Source organism: Piliocolobus tephrosceles, unplaced genomic scaffold (assembly GCF_002776525.5).
Source record: "Piliocolobus tephrosceles isolate RC106 unplaced genomic scaffold, ASM277652v3 unscaffolded_15598, whole genome shotgun sequence".
Taxonomy (NCBI): domain Eukaryota; kingdom Metazoa; phylum Chordata; class Mammalia; order Primates; family Cercopithecidae; genus Piliocolobus; species Piliocolobus tephrosceles.
Genome location: NW_022297196.1, coordinates 8,273 through 18,218, shown reverse-complemented (window position 1 = coordinate 18,218; position 9,946 = coordinate 8,273). Strand labels below are relative to the sequence as shown.

The 9,946-nt window shown below is 41.6% G+C and overlaps 1 long non-coding RNA gene across 1 annotated transcript; it reads right to left on the bottom strand.

Moving 5' to 3' along the window:
- Nucleotides 1–274: 274 nt before the first annotated feature.
- Nucleotides 275–9,946, bottom strand: LOC113220879. The gene is made up of 7 exons (XR_003307554.1): nt 9,895–9,946; nt 7,904–8,071; nt 7,684–7,806; nt 5,695–5,801; nt 5,449–5,588; nt 446–551; nt 275–366 (listed from the first exon to the last, which is right to left on the bottom strand). It is a non-coding gene; the product is annotated as an uncharacterized LOC113220879 (long non-coding RNA).

Genomic DNA, 9,946 nt, shown 5'->3' with positions numbered 1-9,946 from the left:
TGATGACAACTTTTGCTAGGAGCACTTACCCAGCATACCTTTGCTACCAAAGAAAGTGAGAATGAAATTTATTTTGCTTCCTTTTCAAGCTGATCTGATAAGCAGCAAATTCAAGTTGTGTAAAATAAGTTGTTTCTTTTAAAGTGTCAAAATTTAAAACAGATAAAATTATTTAAAGGGGGGAAACTGGGCTCAATGCTAGCACAGAAATGGCCAAGTCACCTCCCTTGTCACTTGCAAATCATCCAAATGGAACACTACCACAGCTACTTACCTCTGTGCAGTCATTCAGAAGGGGCACTGTGATGTCAGAAGGGTTAATATTGATTGTCTTTAGTTCAATAAGGTTATTCAGGGAATTTCCACCTAGAAAAATGGTAAAGAATCAAACAAAGGCGTTTTTATTATAGAAGGTACTTCTTTTTAGGTAAACTAACTGAATTACCTGACACTACAACCAGGGATGGCATGTAGCTACTGTCAGCAGGATCTACGATCATTTTTAACCTATGAACAAGAACATCTGGGAAAATCTCCAAACGAATCCAGTGCTTTAGAAAAACAAAAATCACATTCTCAGTTAGCAAAATTCAGCTATATTTTAGCTACTACAATAGTATCATTGAAGCTTGAATCTACATGAGATTTTTTCAATATAAAATGTGGCATGAGAGAGAATTTTCCCTCACCCTAGCAGCAACAAGAATATTCTACCTAATTCTTTGATCATGAGAGAAAAGTCTCACTCTAAGCCCCAGAAACAATGTATCTATATACTCCTGGCCTAGGGTGGTCCTTTTACCCACCAAGTGAGTGACAGAAAACACTAGAGTCGAGATGGAGAAAGGCCCTGTCCTCAAGTCTGACCTGTGTGCCCACGAGGTGCCCCCATGGGTTGGTGTAATCACAACAGCACTCCGATGTGCAACACAAATTTAAATTTGCTAGACCATACTAGAAAAACTTCTAACCAGAAGCAAATCTGAATTCATACATTTTATGCGGGAGAGGAGGAAAAAAAGCCCGACCACATCCTCTATCAAGTGGTCAGTTAGATAAAATCTACTACTCACATTGTTTAAAATCTCTGACAATAAACTTGGATGGTATTTAATTCTGTAATTTTGAAATAACTTATAAATTAAAATATAAAGCGAGTACTGACAGGTGCTATCAGCAAAACTTTGCAGGCTGCTCAAAGTTCATTTTGAAAATGTACAGGGCAAAACCACCCATGTGAAGGTGCCCGCTGCTGTGCCCCATCACACGCTCTTTCCTTGCGACCCTGATGACTGCCAGCAGGGCTCACTGCTGTCGATGAGACGGGATGCCTGGTTCACGGAGGACGACACGTTCAGGCTCTTCACCATGCGGGACCAGCAGCATGCCTGGCTGGCTGCTGTGACAACGCTTCAGCTGTTTTCCAGAACAGCCACAAAATACTGCAGACTGACCTATTTCGTGATGGTCAAAAAGAGAATTAACCCTTGCTGAACTGGGGAGTAAGAAACATCCTGATCAGGTGGTCAAGAATATTACATAGTGAGGAGCTTCTTTCTAAAAGAAAAATAGAAAGTTTCAAACTGAAAGGAGCTCATAAATGCCACAAATGGCTTCCCTAGTCAAGATATATTACACCAATTTATGAGATGAAGTCCACATAATGGTATGATTTATTCTACTAAAACCTCCCGGGAAACAACAGCAGATTAATATATTTCCAAACAAACAGGATACAAATAAGCTGTGGGAAAAATTCAGTAACAGCACTCACAAAAACCATTCTTATTAAAAATGCTTTTATAAATACAAGGCAAAAAGTAAATTGTAAAGTGCTTCCACTTTCATTAATGGCAAATCTGGAATTCAACTGGCATTCCCCATCGAGGACAACTACTAAAGCCAGACAAAACACATAAAAATAAATAAATCCTCTTCAAACTATCAGAATCCATGAGATAATAAAGAATTACAAGGTCAGAACCACCGGAAGACTCGAGGCAAATGGAGGTGTCAAGATGACACACACCATGGATCAGAGGCTGCTGCTCCCTGATGGCATCCCCAGGTTCCCAGCAAAGTCCCTGAGGGGGCACATTGCATTTCAACAGCTGCGTAAAGGGAAGGGAAAGGAATGGGGTCCAGAAAGACCAGAAAGGCTGAGGATGCCACAGAAATGCAACACACCCTTGGAACCCCAACAGAAAATACCTCAAGTCAGGGTCAACTACGAAGGGTCTTTGGGTTTCCCTTTTTTTTCCTTAACAGATTGCAGCTCAGCATAAAATCACCTCGATCAATGAATGCTGATTAAGGTGAGCCCAGAGAGTCACTAACCTTTACCAAGTATCTCACAGAACAACCTTCTCTCCTCCATTCCTTGGAGAATAACATTAGCCTCAAATTGAGTCAAGAAATAATTTTTTAAATACAATGTGCAGTGCATAATGACACATGTAGAGGCAAGAAAACATGACTAAAAATTACCAGAAATGACTGGATAGAAACAGACCCACAAGGGCTCCGTATACTGGAGTTAGAAGACACAGACTTTAATATAGTAACTATGCTCAGTGTGTTCAGAAAGACAGTATCTCAGCACAGAACCAAAAACCACTGAAAATAAAGAACTGATACATCCAATCATTAAAACTAAGAACTTAATGAGTAAGTTAAGAACACACTGAACTCAGCTGAAGAGAAAGCAGAAATATCTGGAATGAAGAACTGAGGAGCAGAAGTTTAGAAAACATAACAAGTAGGTAAAAGATGTGCAGGACAGAGGTTAGGCCTAACACAAGTGAAAGAGGAGTCCCCCCCCAAAAAGACAGAAAAGAGAATAGAGCAGAGGCAACATGTGAAGAAATACTGAAAGACAGAATTTTCCAAAACAGACAAAAGGTATCATGTCCCAGAAGCCCTACCAACCTCAAAAAAGATAAACATCTCCATGCACATGTAAAACCTGTGCAAGATGAAAACAAAAAGACCCTCTCAAAAGCAGATGAAGGAAAAATCAAAAGATTGATGGGCTTTAATGAATCACAATTAGACATCCAGCCAACTTCAGGAGCAACAATATTAACCAAATTGCAGTGGAATAGTATTTTTAAAGTGCTGAAAGAAAACACCTAGCAAAAAGACTTTTCAATAATAAAGAAATACATTTTCAGACATACAAAAATACATAATTTGTAACCAACAAAGACACATTTTTAAATATATTAAGGGGTATTTTCAGGCAGGAGACAAACAGTATAGATGGAAAATTAAAGAGGAAGAAAAAAGTGGAGAGAAATTACAAAGTATGCAGAAAAATCTAAATGAATATTGACTACATAAAAATCATTACATGCCCTGCATGTATTGTTTGATCCTTTGACTTTTTTTATTTTTTAGTCTTTTTTTTTTTTGAGACGGAGTCTCCCTCTGTCACCCAGGCTGGTGTGCGGTGGTGCGATCTCGGCTCACTGCAAGCTCCACCTCCCGGGTTAACGCCAGTCTCCTGCCTTAGCCTCCCGAGTAGCTGGGACTACAGGTGCCTGCCACCACGCCTGGCTAATTAATTATATTTTTTAGTAGAGATGAGGTTTCACCATGTTAGCCAGGATGGTCTCGATCTCCTGACCTCATGATCTGCCTGCCTCGGCCTCCCAAAGTGCTAGGATTACAGGAGTGGGTCATGAGGTCGGGAGATTGAGACCATCCTGGCTAACATGGTGAAACCCCATCTCTACTAAAAATACAAAAAATTAGCCGGGCGTGGTGGCGGGTACCTGTAGTCCCAGCTACTCGGGAGGCTGAGACAGGAGAATGGCGTGAACCCGAGAGGTGGAGCTTGCAGTGAGCTGAGATTGCACCACTGCACTCCAGCTTGGGTGACGTGAGCCACTGCACCCAGCCGATCCTTTGACATTTTATGAACATTTTCTGTGCGCCTAAAAGAATGTCTTCCATAGTTCTGTTAGATGTGTATTTGTATAAAATGTGTAAAATTTTAACTGGATGCGGTGGCTCATGCACATAATCCCAGCACTTTGGGAGGCCAAAGTGGGTGGGCGGATCACATGAGGTCAGGAGTTCAAGACCAGCCTGGCCAACATGGTGAAATCTCACCTCTACTAAAAATATAAAAATTAGCCAGGCATGGTGATGAGAGCCTGTAGTCCCAGCTACTTGGGAGGCTGAGGCAGGAGAATCGCTTGAACCCAGGAGATGGCGGTTGCAGTGAGCCAGAATCATACCACTGCACTCCAGCCTGGGCAACAGACTGAGACTCCGTCTCAAAAAAAAGAAAAAAAAAATGTTAAATATGTTAAGAACATAAAAATCAGAATGAAGATAAATGATGTTAAAGAGAACTAAGGTCTTTGCATTGTTTAGGAGGAGAATATACTAAATAATAATAGATTTAAATGAGTCAAAAATAGATGTTATAATTTATATCTTAAGTAACTACTAAAACTAAAAATGTATATAACATATACACTCCTTACAGAGTGAGACTCTGTCTCAAAAACATAATAATCAAAAAAAAATACAGAAGTTAGCTGAGCTTGGTGGCACAGGCCTGTAATCCCAGCTACTTAGGAGGCTGAGACAGGAGACTCGCTTGAACCCGGGAGGTGGCGGTTACAGTGAGCCAGGATCATGCCACTGCACTCCAGCCTGGGCAACAGAGTGAGACTCTGTCTCACAAAGAAAAAAAGTGATATATACATACAGTGGAATATTATTCAGCCACTAAAAAGGAGAACGTTCTGACACATGCTACAATATGGATGAAGCTTGAAGACATTAGGCTAAACACAAAAGGATAAATCTTATATGGTTCCATCTAGATGAGGTGTCTGGAGTGGTCATATTCATAGAGACCAAAGTCAGATTCAAGGTTACCGGGATGAGGGAGGGGGAAGTAGGGCAGTTAAATTGCTTACTGGGTACAGAGTTTTTCATCCGAGTGGTGAAAAGTTTTGGTAATAGACAGCTGTGATGGCTGTGCAACACTGTACTTAAGGTACTAAATACCCCGAATTACAAACTTCAAAAATGCTTAAATGGCTAATTTTAAGTTATATATATTTTGCCACAATGAAAAATATAATAAGGTATATAAATTTAAAAACTCACTCTCCATCTAACCAACTCCACATGCCATGCAACTAAACAGTGACTAGTTTCTTGAGATTCTTTTAATGTTTTTTAATGGAAATACAAGCAAACAAGCCTAGTTATTCTATTTCTTCCCCGATACGCCATCTTGATTTTTTTTAAAAAGCCAGCGAGTCATCCGTGGGTAGGACTGTCACTTCCATTTCGCTGTACTCACTCTACAGAGTTCACCGAATACACAGGAACCTTAAAACAACAAATTCCAATACACTGTGCTCCACAGCAAGAACTTCATTCATATTTGGTGGAAGAGAGAATATAAACATTCTGCCATACCTGGTTCATTTGTTCTGCCAAATGTATGCCTGGTATTGTGTTTTGTGGTCTTGAAACACGTTTCACAAAAATCAAAGTCATCACAGTTTCTGCATTTGATTCTGGATCCATTGATAGGAAACATCTGACATCCATCACACCTATTTGTAAAACAGAAATGGAGTTAAGAAAGGTCATTTATTAAACTTAATTCAACAGAAAACCATTCGTCCCAAAGCACATCTAGCAATCATAAAAACAACTCACGTAACCCCAGGATGAATACTGGGGACCAACTCTATTTCTGACAGCAACCCAGTCCAGTGAGTCTGCTGGGGAGTCGACAATGGTATCTTTTCCATTGGCACTGAAAGCTAGGACAGAACAGACATCACCTGATCCATCTTCCTCTTCACCAATAAAAACCTGAACCTGAAACTGCACCCAGCCATGTCACACCATACTGTAGTCATTTGTTTTTTACAGAGAGTATATCTTCTAGAGATAGGTGCACCTAGCCATGTCACACTACATTGCAGTAATTTGTTTTTTTACAGAGAGTATATCTTTTAGAGATAGCTACTAAAATACTTATGGATGAAATAATACATGATGTCAGCGACTGGTTTCAAAATAATCCCAAGAAGGGAGCATGAATAATTTTGGCCGTGAGGTGACGAATGTCAAAGCCAGGTAATGAGCACATGGAGGTTCGTTGTAAACTACATTCTTTACTTTTGTATTAGATTTAAAACAGGACATTTTGGTTTTTAATTCCACGAAGTCAACAATTCCATATACCACCTTTGGTATCTCAGCGAATAAAAACCACATTAATAAAGACTTATTTTGTCCTTTGATAACAGCAATGTGTCACTCAAAACAAAGAAACCAAATTCTTATTTTTAAAATTCGTCTTGTTTTGATTTGCAAATACATTAACAATCTCTTAAGCAAAGAACAATGTTTAAAGTAAAATATTAAATAATCCATTTGTTCTTATGTAACATGAGAAGTTCTAAGATCCTCTCACCACTGAGGAACCACCACCAATTGTGGCCATTTTCTAAGCGATTTGATGAAAAGAGAGCTTTCCACAAGGTTCAAACGAACAATCTCTTTATGGCATCAAGAGTTTATAAAACTATACACATACTTATTTCTCATGCAACTGTTAAAATGGACATAGTATACCTTTCAAAGTGTGCCACGGATTTGATTTGGAATCTCAATAGCATCATATTAAATATAATCTGAGAATTGTTTCCAGTTCCTAATTCCCATCATTAGCATATCTCCACGTCTTAAATTCAGTCCTAAATTTTTATATAGCATGAAAAAGAGAGCCAGGCATGGTGGCTCACACCTGTAATCCCAACACTTTGGGAGACCGAGATGGGCGGATCAATAGGTAAGGAGTTTGAGACCAGCCTGGCCAACACGGTGAAACCCTGTCTCTACTAAAAATACAAAAATTAGCCAGGCATGGTAGTGGGCACCTGTAATCCCAGCTACTCTGGAGCCTGAGACCGGAGAATTGCTTAAACACGGGGGCGGAGGCTGCAGTGAGCCGAGATGGCCCCACTGCACTCCAGCCTGGTCAGTGGCGGAGAAAGAAAAAGCAGTCCTGACAGTCAGGAGCTGGCCTGTTAATGTCAGTGTTAGGCCATTTCACAGAACAACTGACAGGACAAGTTTACAGAACACCAGCATCAGATAAGGCCACTCTGACTGATGGATCAAGGCACAACCAAAACCCCTCCTTAACCGTGTATGATTAAAGTCGATTCTAATCCAAACCACAGACAACCACAAACCACCACACAGTCCCCTATCTGGTGATATGAATGACTGCTTCCTTACCAATCACGACTTTAGCATGGCTCCATTCTTTCTGCCTGCTAGGTAAATTTATTAAGACACCCCGTCTTAGAATTACCCCTGCTTCTTTGACCCCTCCCCCGAATACCCAACATAAACTTCATTAGTCCTCACTTACTCCCTCTGATGGAGACAACCATTCCCCAAGGTGTGTGTTCTCCTGCACTGCAATGAGTTAATATTAATAAATCTGACTGTTTCACTGCAGCTGAGTTCCTCTGTAGCCTTTGGCAGAAGGCACCGACAAGCAAAAGAACACTCTCTCTCTTTCCTCACACTTGTTTTCTTTTTTGTGCTTAAACAAAAAGAAATACTGAGTACACATGCGTTAATGAAAAGTTAACAGCAGGAATTTTATTACCCAGATAATATTACCTTTCACAACCCCCACACTCTGATGAGTCACAGATCCCCACTGGTATTTCGGTGTGGCAACAGAGGCTTTGACCCGCACTTTATCACCAATCTTGACGTAAGAAGAACTTGGTGGAGGATAGCCTACAGATTTCAATAACAAATCATTATAATCAGCATTCATTTATAGGAATTCTGTCTCTAAGAAAAAGCAAAAGCACTGAACAAAGAATGTGCTCACCTATAAGTTCCACATGAATGTACCTAACCCAGTAGGTACCCCTTTCTGCTGCCAGTCACACTGCACATTGAGATCATGCAATCTATCTCTGTCCAGCTTGATGACTTTGCCAACATCGCCTTCACACACTTCTTCATACGCTCAGCAGCATCTAACCATCATTCCCACCTAGAATTAAAACGAAATTGGACACCCAGTCCATCTGTACACGGGTGAAATGAGTCACGATAAGTGGTATTACTCTATTATTAATAAAGAATTTTGAGCCGGGCGCGGTGGCTCAAGCCTGTAATCCCAGCACTTTGGGAGGCCGAGACGGGCGGATCACGAGGTCAGGAGATCGAGACCATCCTGGCTAACACGGTGAAACCCCGTCTCTACTAAAAAATACAAAAAACTAGCCGGGTGAGGTGGCGGGTGCCTGTAGTCCCAGCTACTCGGGAGGCTGAGGCAGGAGAATGGCGTAAACCCGGGAGGCGGAGCTTGCAGTGAGCTGAGATCAGGCCACTGCACTCCAGCCTGGGTGACAGAGCAAGACTCCGTCTCAAAAAAAAAAAAAAGAATTTTGATTGGGCATGGTGGCTCACATCTGTAATCATAGCACTTTGGGAAGCTGAGGCAGGAGGATCGCTTGAGCTCAGGAGTTTGAGACAAACCTGGGCAACATGGCGAAACGCCATCTCTACCAAAACTACAAGAATTAGCCGGGCATGGTGGCGCATGCCTATGGTCCCAGCTACTTGGAAGACTGAGTTGAGAGGACTGCTTGAGCCTGGAAGGTGGAGGGTACAATGAGCCAAGAGCACACCACTGCACTCCAGCCTGAGTGACAAAGTGAGATCCCAGCTCCAAAAAAAAGAATTTCATCTAGCACCCAGAGTGCGTTCTAAGTATTATTTAATGCTAAAGTGAACAGAAACTCTTTAGAAAACTGGCTGGCTTTGTGTCTCAGGCAGGAAATATATAGGAAGAGCCTGGATCAACTTGTGTCATAAAGCAAGAGAGCTTTCAAAGATTACCAGGTTCACTCAAAAGCATCCTCTGATCATCAAAAACATAACAGTGGAAACATCACACCCTAAAAGCCAATGGATTGGTCATCATGATAATAAGGAAAACAAAGCTTCCTGGTCATCTTTATACACAGCAGAACACCAGTGCATCATTCTGAAAACTGATAAAGTCTCCCTGTATTATCAACAGTAACCAAGGTTAATAACAAAGCTTTTTTTCCCAGAAGAGAATTCCAGCTAACGAACTCAGAAAAGATGAAGTTAGAAAATCACTATGGTGCAGCCCCTAATGATAGGTCTAGGTGATGACACTAATGCCTACTGGAGCTATGAGATGGACAATTAATACAGAATGTCATCAAGGAAGGAGCAGGCTCACAAGACCTCACCCACCCAAACCTGTTTGCCTGTTGAGAAGGGGCAGGAGGGAGTACATGCCTATGAAGCTTCCTGCCTGAGATTCAGCCTGGTCCAACCACCCTCCAACCCTAACTCCTACTGTATTGGAGAAACAGGGAGACAGAAAGATGTTAGCCAACACCACAAGGAAGCCACCACCCAATCCAGACTGTAAGACATTTGGAAGACATAGTTTCACCCACAAATAAACAGCATGAAAGGAGAAGAAGGGAGAAGGAGGGTTACTATGAAATGAATGTTTGTGTCCCCCGCAAAATTCAGGAAGTCCCAACTCCTAATGTGGCTGTATTAGGAGACAGGGCCTCTAAGAAGGTCATTAAGGTAAAATCAGGTCCTGAGAGTGGTGATCTGACCCAACAGGATTAGGGTCTTTATAAGAGACTTCAGACCGGGCGCGGTGGCTCACGCCTGTAATCCCAGCACTTTGGGAGGCCAAGGCGGGCAGATAACCTGAGGTTAGGAGTTCGAGACCAGCCTGACCAACATGGAGAAACCTCGTCTCTACTAAAAAAATAAAATTAACCAGGCGTGGTGGTGCATGTCTGTAATCTCAGCTACCTGGGAGGCTGAGGCAGGAGAATCGCTTGAACCCAGGAGGCAGAGGTTGCAG